Here is a 10563-nt window from a genome sequence, read left to right as displayed (position 1 = left end):
GCCTGAATCGTGCTTATAGGTACGTGGGGTGATTAGAGAGATGTGGGCTAGCCGTATGTCTTAGCGCTGACAACGGTGAGCGAACTCTCGCGATCGGCCATTAACTGCCACCTGCCATGGTCGCAGGGTGGGTGGGGACTTTAATGTAGATATAAAGACAAACAAAAAGGAATTCCTTACCACTCATGTGGGAGAACATTCTGTTCTTCTCGCTCGTAACGCTTCCCACCTTTGTGACAACCTCGCGAAATACTTGCATAGACTTCTTTGAGAACCAGGCATTGGTGCAACAAGTCTAGCATATATTTATCTATTTCGGCTACCACGAATCTTTCTACATGACAATCAAGAACTGTTAGCGGAGGGTTTCTTGAGGAAGGAATATGCGTGAAAAATAACATGTCTTGCTCGAATTCTTTGCCTCAATTATCGAAACGCTGAAACAGCTAATGTGCTGCGCTTAAATTTCGCATTATGAAGTAACGTAATCGTCGGCAATTTTTTTTCAGCAACAAATTGCGCAAAAAGAATTGTAGAAATAAAATGAAAATAAAAATCGGAGGTCTGTCCGCACCCCCCCCCCCCCCCTTCCCCCCGGAAGCAATCTCTGGGACCACCAATGGCCCATACCTGTATGGGAGACCGTTCTGGGTCGTCAGCGAGCACCACTCGCTGTGCTGGCTGAAAAATTTAAAGAGCCATTTAGGCCGCCTAGCAAGTTGGGCATTACGCCTGCAGGAATTCGATTTCCCCGTCACCTACAAGTCAGGCCGGAAAAACACCTCCGCTGACAGCCTGTCACGCGCTGCCGTCGAGCCTCCTCCAGCGGCGACGATCGGTTCAGTGGAGCGGTCAGCACGTTTGAGCTCGTTTCCAGACAGCGTGCCGACGCCGAGCTGCATCTGCTCATCGAACATCTCGAAGGTGGGCGCCCTAAAGTACCACGCTACCTAGCTCGTGGACTATCGTCGTTCTGCCTGCGGAGAGGGGTGCTTTATAAAACGAACTCTACTTGAACGAACTCTCAGTGGACGCGGCAACATCGTCGTGACAATGTCGGCTGATGTACCACTGTTTGTGCAGATTCTTGCTGGATTCATTTCCATCGTCTTGGGAAATGCATCGTACGCTGACACGGGCTTCGATCGTCGCCTGGTATCTACTGATGCTTTTCGCCCATCCGGTGCGGGGGGCGTATTCTTTACGAACTCCGATATGGTAGGGTGGCTTCACGTGGATTCTACCATCTGCGCATCTTCATCGAGCACAGTGACGTCATCCCCCCCTCAAGCCAGGCTCTTGCCTATACAGTGGGAAAACTCACAAAAAGTCTCGAAAGCCGTGGGTTACGAGAGAGTTATATCGACGAATTCAAACCCGTGACAGGCTTTATGACAAATTCATCCAATCAAAAGATCCAGTCATACTTAAGGAATACAAAAAACTTAGAAATAAGTTAGGCTCTGATATTAAAAAAGCTAAGAAACAGTATTATCAGAATAAATTTTCAGCAGTCTCCAATTGCCCTAAGAAAATATGGGATTGTTTGAGCGACCTCATGGGAAGGGCGACAACCCATATTCCCAGCACATTAACATTCAATGGTGTTGAATACAGTGGCGATGCTTTGGCAGACAAGTTTAATGCTCATTTCCTATCCTCTGGCGAATCATCTCAGAAGCAGGATAGAAATCATGAAATTGCTCAGTATATTGCCTCTCCAATTGGTAGTTCCATATTCTTGAATCCTTGCAGCGAACATGAAGTATTCACATTCCTTAGAAGCCTAGACAAATCAACTGCGGCAGGCACTGATGAAATTAAGGCCGAGCCTATTATTGCTGTTGCCGATCTAGTTAGCTTGCCCTTGCAGTATATATGTAACAACGCGTTAGTTCAAGGTATATTTCCAGATGGTATGAAAATTGCCAGAGTGGTTGTTTTACACAAAGGTGGCCCTTATGACAATATAAACAACTACAGACCTATATCTGTACTCCCTTTGTTTTCTAAACTGCTGGAATATTTGATCAAAATCAGACTGTGTAAGTTCTTTGACGACAGACAAATTTTTGTTAACGAACAGTTCGGATTTCGTGAGAAGAAGTCAACAGAAATGGCATTGGTTAGTATAAAGGAAAAAACATTTTCTAATATGGATGACAAACAATTTACAGTTGGATTTTCTTTAGATTTCAGGAAGGCATTTGATTCAGTTAAACATGATATTTTATTTTATAAGCTACCGTTTTATGGCATTCGAGGAGTTGCCTTAAGTCTGATCCGTACTTATCTTTCCGGTCGCGTGCAGTATACATGTTTGAATGGTCATCAATCACAACCTGGTCAATTAATATACGGTGTTCCACAGGGGTCTATTTTGGGTCCAATATTTTTCATTCTTTATATCAATGATATAATAGCCATCCCTCGAACTCCCACAATAATTTTATATGCAGATGATACCAGTGTATTTTTTTCTGGCATGAATCTTAGTATTATTCAGGCTGAGGCAAATGCATGGTTACAAGAATTGTCTTTATGGTTGAATATAAATAAACTAGAGTTAAATGTTAATAAAACAAAGCTTATTGTATTTAAGGCACGTAACAAGCCTGATAACAGTGAAATTAATCTTACATTCAAAAATAGCGTAATTGAGCGTGTTTCTTCCTACAAATTTTTAGGCATAATCTTTGAAGAACACTTGAGTTGGACCCTGCATATTAATAAGATTCATGCCAGCATATCAAGGTCATTATGTGTATTATATAAACTTCGAGACCTTGTTCCGAAATGGCTGAAGTGGCAGTTATATTATACCCTAATTCAATCACATCTCCATTATTGTTTACTTGTTTGGGGATCTACAAAGAAAACTAACCTCACGAGGCTGATAACATTACAGAAAAAAGCAATACGATATGTCGAAAACCTTGCATACAATGATCATACAGGTTAGTACTTCTCTAAGCATTCTATTCTAAAAGTCAATGAATTATTTGAGTTGAAACTGTTTTCTTATGTGTTTAACGATTTCAAACATCATCCCACTAAATATGTTCAATTAAACTCTAGTAGTGACGCGCCTTATAAATTAAGACACGTCAGTTACAGAGTACCATTCGTAAGGACTAACTATGGAACCGAAATGCTTTCATATTTAATTCCCAGTCTTCTAAATAAACATACACAGGCCATAGAAATTATTCAGAAATCTGTTTCCCAAAAGTCCTTCAAAAGAAATGCTAAAGCTTACCTCCTTTCTCGCCCGAATGATTAAAGGGTTGTTCACACAGAAATTCTTGATGTCCCTGTTTTTCCGTCAACTCTGTGAATTCTCGTGTTTTTCTTGTTGTGATGTGCCTTGTAAATATTTACTTTAATTATGTCATTGCAAAAGTATGCACCTTCCTCCTACTTTTACCTTGTATAATTATTTTTTGTTTTTGTAATGAGAGTGTATGAAGCTCTTGCTTCTTTTGCCGCTTGTCCTGAGCATTGTGTCGGGTGCTTGGGCCCCGTCAGGCAGAGTGCATCTGCCTTTTGCCCCTGTATCCGAGACCTTGTTGTCTAAATAAAGATCTATCTATCTATCTATAAAAGGAACGTCTGGGCCTTCCATCGGCAGTGGACGCGGCAACATCGTCGTGACAATGTCGGCTGTTGTACCACTGTTTGTGCAGGTTGGTGAACGAAAATACGCCTTCAGCTGCCGCGGTGGCTCAGCGGTTATGGTGCTCGGCTGCTGACCCAAAAGACGCGGGTTCGATCCCGGCTGCGGCGGCTAGAATTTCTTTGGAGGAGAAATTCTAGAGGCCCGTGTACTGTGCGATGTCAGTGCACGTTAAAGAACCTCACGTGGTCGAAATTTCCGGAGCCCTCCACTACGGCGTCCCTCATAGCCTTAGTCGCTTCGGGACGTTAAACCCCATAAACCAAACCAAACCAAAATACGCCTTCCGCAACAATTACCTTTTTTGATCGTGTTGCCGTGTCCACGCACATTGATCGTTTGCTTGAATGATTGTATGTCAATGGTAGGCCTGTTGCTGAAGCTATCAGGTGATGTGGAGGAAAATCCTGGCCCTCAGACGGCGGAAATGATTAAGCAAGTGATGGAAACTCAAACTGAAATCCTCGCCAAATTGAAGGAAATTCAGGAAAATCAAATGTCTTCAGAGGCACGCATGCTTGACGTGCAATCCAGGCTGTCTACTATTGAAGAAAAGCTAATAAGCTTCGATCAGGCTAGAGACAGGCTTTCTAAACTAGAGACATTTGCTGAAAGATCTGTTAACACGTTTTGGCGGGCTAGTTGGTTAATCATCTTGAATAAACAGCGCGAACGAAGACAGCACAAAAGAGAAGAAAACGGACGACACAGCGCTGACTAACAATTGAGGGTTTATTGCTGATCATACAAGTATAAGTGCATAGATGTCGGCGGAGAGGGAAAGGTATACAAAGTGGTTTATGTTCATACAAGTATATGTATTTATACTTGTATGATCAGCAATAAACCCTCAGTTGTTAGTCAGCGCTGTGTCGTCCGTTTTCTTGTCTTTTGTGCTGTCTTCGTTCACGCTGTTTATTCACGATGAAAGATCTGACACAGAAATGGCAACTGTTTCCCGAAAACTTGATGAATTAGAGAATCGCTCGCGACGCAATAACCTAATCATACGAGGTATGAAAGAAGAGGTGTCAGAGAGCGCAGAGGTCCTACTGAAAAAAGTGAATGAGGTTTTTTTGAAGCGAAACTTAAACAAAGGGTTGACTCTATTGAACGCATTCACCGACTTGGAAAGATGAAAGAAGGTAGTGACTTAACAAAACTCCCCTTTGGGCTAGATGGTGCATAGCTTATAAATGAAATGAAATTTAAGCGCACACGAAAAACGCACACAAGAGGAGGATACACACAGGACAGGCGCTGACCGACCGGTAGTGACCGTCCGATCATTGTTAAATTTACAGACTTTAGGGACAAGATGAGAATCTTGAGTAATTGTTTCAACCTAAAAGGCACTGCGTATAGTGTAAGTGAAGATTTTTCTAAGCGATTTGTTGAAATAAGGAAATATCTCTGGAACTCATGTGCGAATGAACGAAAGTGCGGTGCGAAAGCAAAGTTAATTTTTGATAAGTTAAAAGTCAATAATACCCTCTACGCTTGAGACGAGGAAGCCAACCAGCGGTTTAAATGCCTGGTTGATTCTAGCAATGAGTGACTGAACGATCATAAACCTGATTGCTTCAAGATTATAAATGTGAACGCCAGAAGTATGATTAACAAAGTAGATGCGATAGAAAGTATATGTCTTGAACATGATCCTGATATTATAATAATCACCGAGACTTGGCTACACAAAGGTATCGGAGACTGTGAAGTTACACCCCCCGGCTACTCCATAGTAAGAAAAGACCGTGAAAGCAGAGGTGGTGGCGTTGCGATAATGATAAAGAGCAACATAGCCTTTTCTGTCATGGAAGGGTTTGGAGATTTAGAAACTGCATGGGTCAAAATCAGGCTGAACTCTCGCAGTGTCTTAGTGGGGGCTTTCTACCGAGCTCCAAACTCAACTACTGATGTGCTTGTTGCTTTGAAAAGATTATTGGACTCCAAAATTCACTATGGTGTGTTACTTTAATCTGCCAGAAATTGATTGGTTGTCTCTTTCTCCTGGCAATGTTGGTGTAGCTACCGGTGAACAGCTGGTTGAACTCGCATATTGCTGCGATCTGAACCAGATTGTCGACCAGAGCACAAGAGTATGTTCAACCACATCTTCGATATTGGATCTTGTCTTCTTGTCATCCGGTTTACAAGAGTTTTTGCAGAGTTGTGATGTGGAAGAAGGTTTGTCTGACCTGAAGATGGTGGTTGTGTCCCTCAATATGATTCCTGATATCCGTCATAAACCTTGTAGAAGAGTTGTTTTGAATTTTGCTGCTGCTGATGATGTCGGCGTATTAGACTACCTTGAAAACTCGTTTGAGGAATTCATGAGCTTCTATGAAGACGGAGCTGGAACCAATGAGTTGTGGGAGTTTTTTGCAAATATGATAGCGCATGGAATCAATATTTTTATTCCTAAAACCATGAAAACAATAAGAGGAAGGAATCTTTGGATTAATAGGGATATCATCCACAAAAAAAGACAGCTAAAACGTAAGCGTAAAAGATGCTCAGACCATCCAAATCCTGTACTGAAAAGCTCCATACATCTAATGAGCCAAGAATTAAAACGCCTCATCAAATAAAGTAAAGACAAATTCTACAGTCAGGCTCTCACAAGGTTTCTAACCGAGGCACTTAGCAAGTTTTGGAGGTATGTAAATCGCTCAGGTAAAAATAAGCAGGCAAATGATGAAGGGAGCGTAGAGTTGGCTGAGAGATTTAATTCAATTTTTACATCAGTTTTCACACGTGATGATGGCGAATCGCCGTGTTTTCAGCCTGCGGATAGTCCTCCTATATTGAATGTAGAGATCAGTGAGGAAGGGATCCTGAATGTGCTCTTGAATATAGACACCAAAAAGAGTCCAGGCCAAGATGGAATCCCGAATGAATTTTTATATATATATGCAGAGTGGACCTCCAAAATTCTAGCTAAAATTTTTCAGTCGTCTGTCAACAGTGGCTGTCTTCCCATTGCTTGGAAAAATGCGAAAATAGTGCCTGTGCTTAAAAGTGGTCCTACTTCGAACGTTGAGAATTACAGACCTATTTCCCTCATTTGTGCTTGCTCTAAGATACTTGAACATATCATCTGCAAACATTTATTAACTTACCTTGACTGTAATAATTTGTTATTTGCTAATCTCTATGGCTTTCGCAAGGGACTTTCCACAAACACACAACTCACTGAAACTGTACACGACCTCTGCTTGTCAATTAATTCCCGCATGCAAACAGATATAGTATTTTTAGATTTCGCAAAAGCGTTTGATAAAGTCTCGCACCCGAAACTGTTACTTAAAATCAGATGTATATTTAAAAATGAAACGATATCTAAGTGGTTTACGTCCTATCTTTCCTGTCGAGCACAGTATGTTCAAGTTCATGCTCATAAATCCAGCATTAGTCCAGTAGACTCCGGCGTTCCGCAGGGCAGCGTCCTGGGCCCGCTCCTGTTTTTGATTTTCATCAATGACTTGCCTAACGAACTGAGCGTACCGGTCCGATTGTATGCAGACTACTGCATCATTTATAAACAAATTGGTACTCCGGAATATCACGTTGAACTAAATCTAAATTGGCAAAAAATCAACGAATGGTGCAAAAGGTGGATGATGGTATTAAATCCAAATAAAACAGTTTTTATGACCATTACAAGAAAGAAAACTATCTCAGATTATAGTTATAGTATCAATGACACAATAATAACCAGGGTCAATAAATACAAGTACCTTGGATTAACACTTACTTCTGACTTACGTTGGAATTCACACATAGATAATACATATTCCAAGGCCTCAAAAGCACTCTGGAGCCTCAGACGAAATATGCATAGTGCAACCACATCAATCAAATGTCTGGTTTTTAAGAGCTTGATGAGGCCCATTCTCGAATATGGAAAAATTGTTTGGGACCCCCTCACTGCATTCAATTGCTCTAAGCTGGAAAGAATTCAGCGTCTCGGTGCTAGGTTTATATTTAATAGGTACCGCTATTCTGATTCCCCAACGTTTTTGTGTAAACGTGCTGATTTGGACGCGCTCGATTTTAGAACCAAATGAGACAGGCTCAAGTTTCTTTTTCAGATTATTAATCGCAACTTGAAAATAAACCATTCAGAGTACTTTGAAATTAAAACTGTAGAAATAACACGCCATCGTCACAGCTTGTACATACCAAAGCCCCCAGTCCGAAATGATTGCTTTAGGTTTAGTTTTTTCCCAAGAACCATTAAGAAATAGAATATGCTACCAAACTCTGTTGTCACCTCACAATCACTTAGGGAATATTTAGATAAGCTGCATGATGTTTTATTGTCTACATGAAATATATGCCAGTGTTTTATTTTTTGTATAAGTGGTGAACGCTTTATGTAGTGAATTTTGTGCCCGTTTCAAATGTTTGTGTTCTTGCAATTTTTCATACCTCATTATCCACTCCTGTTATAGCCCGTGATCTGGGCTGACAGTACAAATAAATGAAATGAAATGAATGAACTTCCAGTCCAACAACTTACCTGGTAGTCATAACGTCTCATCTGGGGGATGAGGTCCTCCTTGCCTGCCGTGATGAACCGACTTCCGGCCACCTTGGAGTTACACGCACCTTATCCCGAATCCGACAGAACGATTACTGGCCTCACCTCACTTCAAGTGTCAGCGATTATGTCCGGACATGCCGGCAATGCCAGCGGCAGAAAAAACTCGCGCTCAGGTCTCCCGGACTGCTTCAGTGCATCGATCCGCAGCAAATACCATTCGACAATGTCAGCATGGACCTTCTGGGGCCATTTCCTCTCTCGGCGATTGGCCACAAGTGGATCGTAGCCGCCCGAGACTACTTGACCTGCTACGCTGAAACAAAGGCCCTTGCGCGAGGCACTACCACCAAAGTTGCCCACTTCTTTATGCACGACATAATAATAATAATAATAATAATAATAATAATAATAATAATAATAATAATCTTTATTTCATCACCACGTTGTACATGATGATGCAGGGGGCCGAAGTAAATGCTGTCTTTCAACAGCTTGACAGAGCAACGGTCCCTCTTTTTGGCAGCATACAAAGTGGCGCAAAAACAAAATATACAAGGTAAAGGGAAAACTACGTGTGATGAGCACACCGCACTAAAAGACAGTACAGAAACATGTTACAAAACAGATGCACCTGGCACATATATTTAAAGCAGCACAAAACCATAAACACATGGCAAAAAGAAATAAGGAATTCTAATATTTAACACAATGCAATTACACGGTAAAGACACTTTAGTAGAAAACATATGAATACGAGCCAGGAACACCAACAGTTCCAAGGCGGCTGTTTTCGTTGCATGAAGAATTACACGAAATGTTTACAAAGAAAGTAAGTTAGAAGTCTCTGAAATGTTACACATTGGGGTGTAATATTCTGTTTTAGTAGATCATTAAGAAGTCGTGGAAGACGGTTTTCTAAAGTTTGCAGACCGTACGTTGTTCGAAATATATTAGTTTGCCACATGTCATTATTTCTTGTTTCATAAGTTTGTTCGCGCTTTTTCAGGCCTGAAAGATTTTGAATGAAAGACGATTTATTCAAAAATTCCTGTTTAAGTGTTCGGCTAAGGCGATAGTCATAGATTTTTGTTACTAGTATAATTTTGTGCTCTAAAAATATTTCTCCTGTGTGATGTAACCTTGGTAATCTCTTAACAATTCGCATTGCCTTTTTTTGCAATACGAGTAATTTGCTCAGATTTTCCTGTGTTGTAGTACCCCAGATAAGGCTACAGTAGTTAAAGCGAGAATGGAATAAAGAGTGAAAAACTAACATCATAACACAAGACGGCAAGATTTCACGGTTGCGATGGAGTATACCAATTATTTGCGACAACTCAGAAGTTTTGTGGGCTATGTGATCGTCCCAGGTCATTTGATGATTAAAGACAACCCCCAGAGTTTTGAAATGTGCCACTATTTCCAGTGGACAAGAACGCAAACATAATTGTTTTGTCAGGTGAACTTGTTTATTCTTGGCCCGGAAGAAAACTGCTTTTGTTTTGTTTATATTAATTTGTAATGCATTTTTTGTGTCCACTGGTCTAGATGTTCGAGCATGCAGTTTGCTGTATCTATTAACTCATTAGCATTTTCACCAGCCAAGAACATGCTGGTATCGTTTGCGTATATAATAAATTTTGTGAAGGGAAATACATTGACGATGTCATTAATTTATAGATCGAAAAGAAAAGGACCGAGTATACTCCTTTGCGGTACACCACAGCGAACAGGGAGAGTTTCCGACATGAAGCCATTTACACTAACAGCCTGCCGGCGATATTGAAGATATGACTTAACTATCGATGCTGCGTGCCCGTGGAAGCCGTAGCGTTCAAGCTTCTGGAGAAATAATTAATGATTTATAAAGTCAAACACCTTTGTGAAATCAATGAATATTCCTAAAATTATCCCATTCTGTTCAAATTGTTTTAGTATATATTCCTTCTGATCTAACAGTGCAAATTCTCTGGAAAGGTGCTTTCTAAATCCATATTGTGATTTGGTAAGTATGTGGTGTCTGGATTCAAATGCCGCAAAGCGTTTATGAAGCGCTTTTTCAAGTACCTTTGAGAATACTGGAAGAATTGATATCGGACGGTAATTGCCTAGCTGGTTCCTATCACCCTTCTTAAAAAGTACAGAACAGCGGGCAACTTGCATTTCGTGAGGAAAAACAGCATTTGCAATACATAGATTAATTATATGGGTTATGTGGGGCAAAATAATGTCGAGAATCGGTATTATGGGCCGTATCCGTAGTCCATCAATATCGCATGAAGTACTGTTTTTAAGCTCTGTGAAAATAGTCATTATTTCGGCTTCATTAACAGGGTTA

The 10563-nt window shown here is 40.9% G+C and overlaps 1 pseudogene; it reads left to right on the top strand.

Annotated features, from left to right (window-relative positions):
• Positions 1 to 1053: 1053 nt before the first annotated feature.
• On the top strand, positions 1054 to 5234 carry LOC149367606 (uncharacterized; annotated as a pseudogene).
• The last annotated feature ends 5329 nt before the right edge of the window (positions 5235 to 10563 follow it).

This window comes from Amblyomma mixtum, chromosome 1, assembly GCF_055824585.1.
Source record: "Amblyomma mixtum isolate Tamu chromosome 1, ASM5582458v1, whole genome shotgun sequence".
NCBI classification, from domain to species: Eukaryota; Metazoa; Arthropoda; class Arachnida; order Ixodida; family Ixodidae; genus Amblyomma; species Amblyomma mixtum.
Note: the sequence above shows the minus strand (reverse complement) of the source record. Positions and strands in the feature narration are given on the sequence as shown.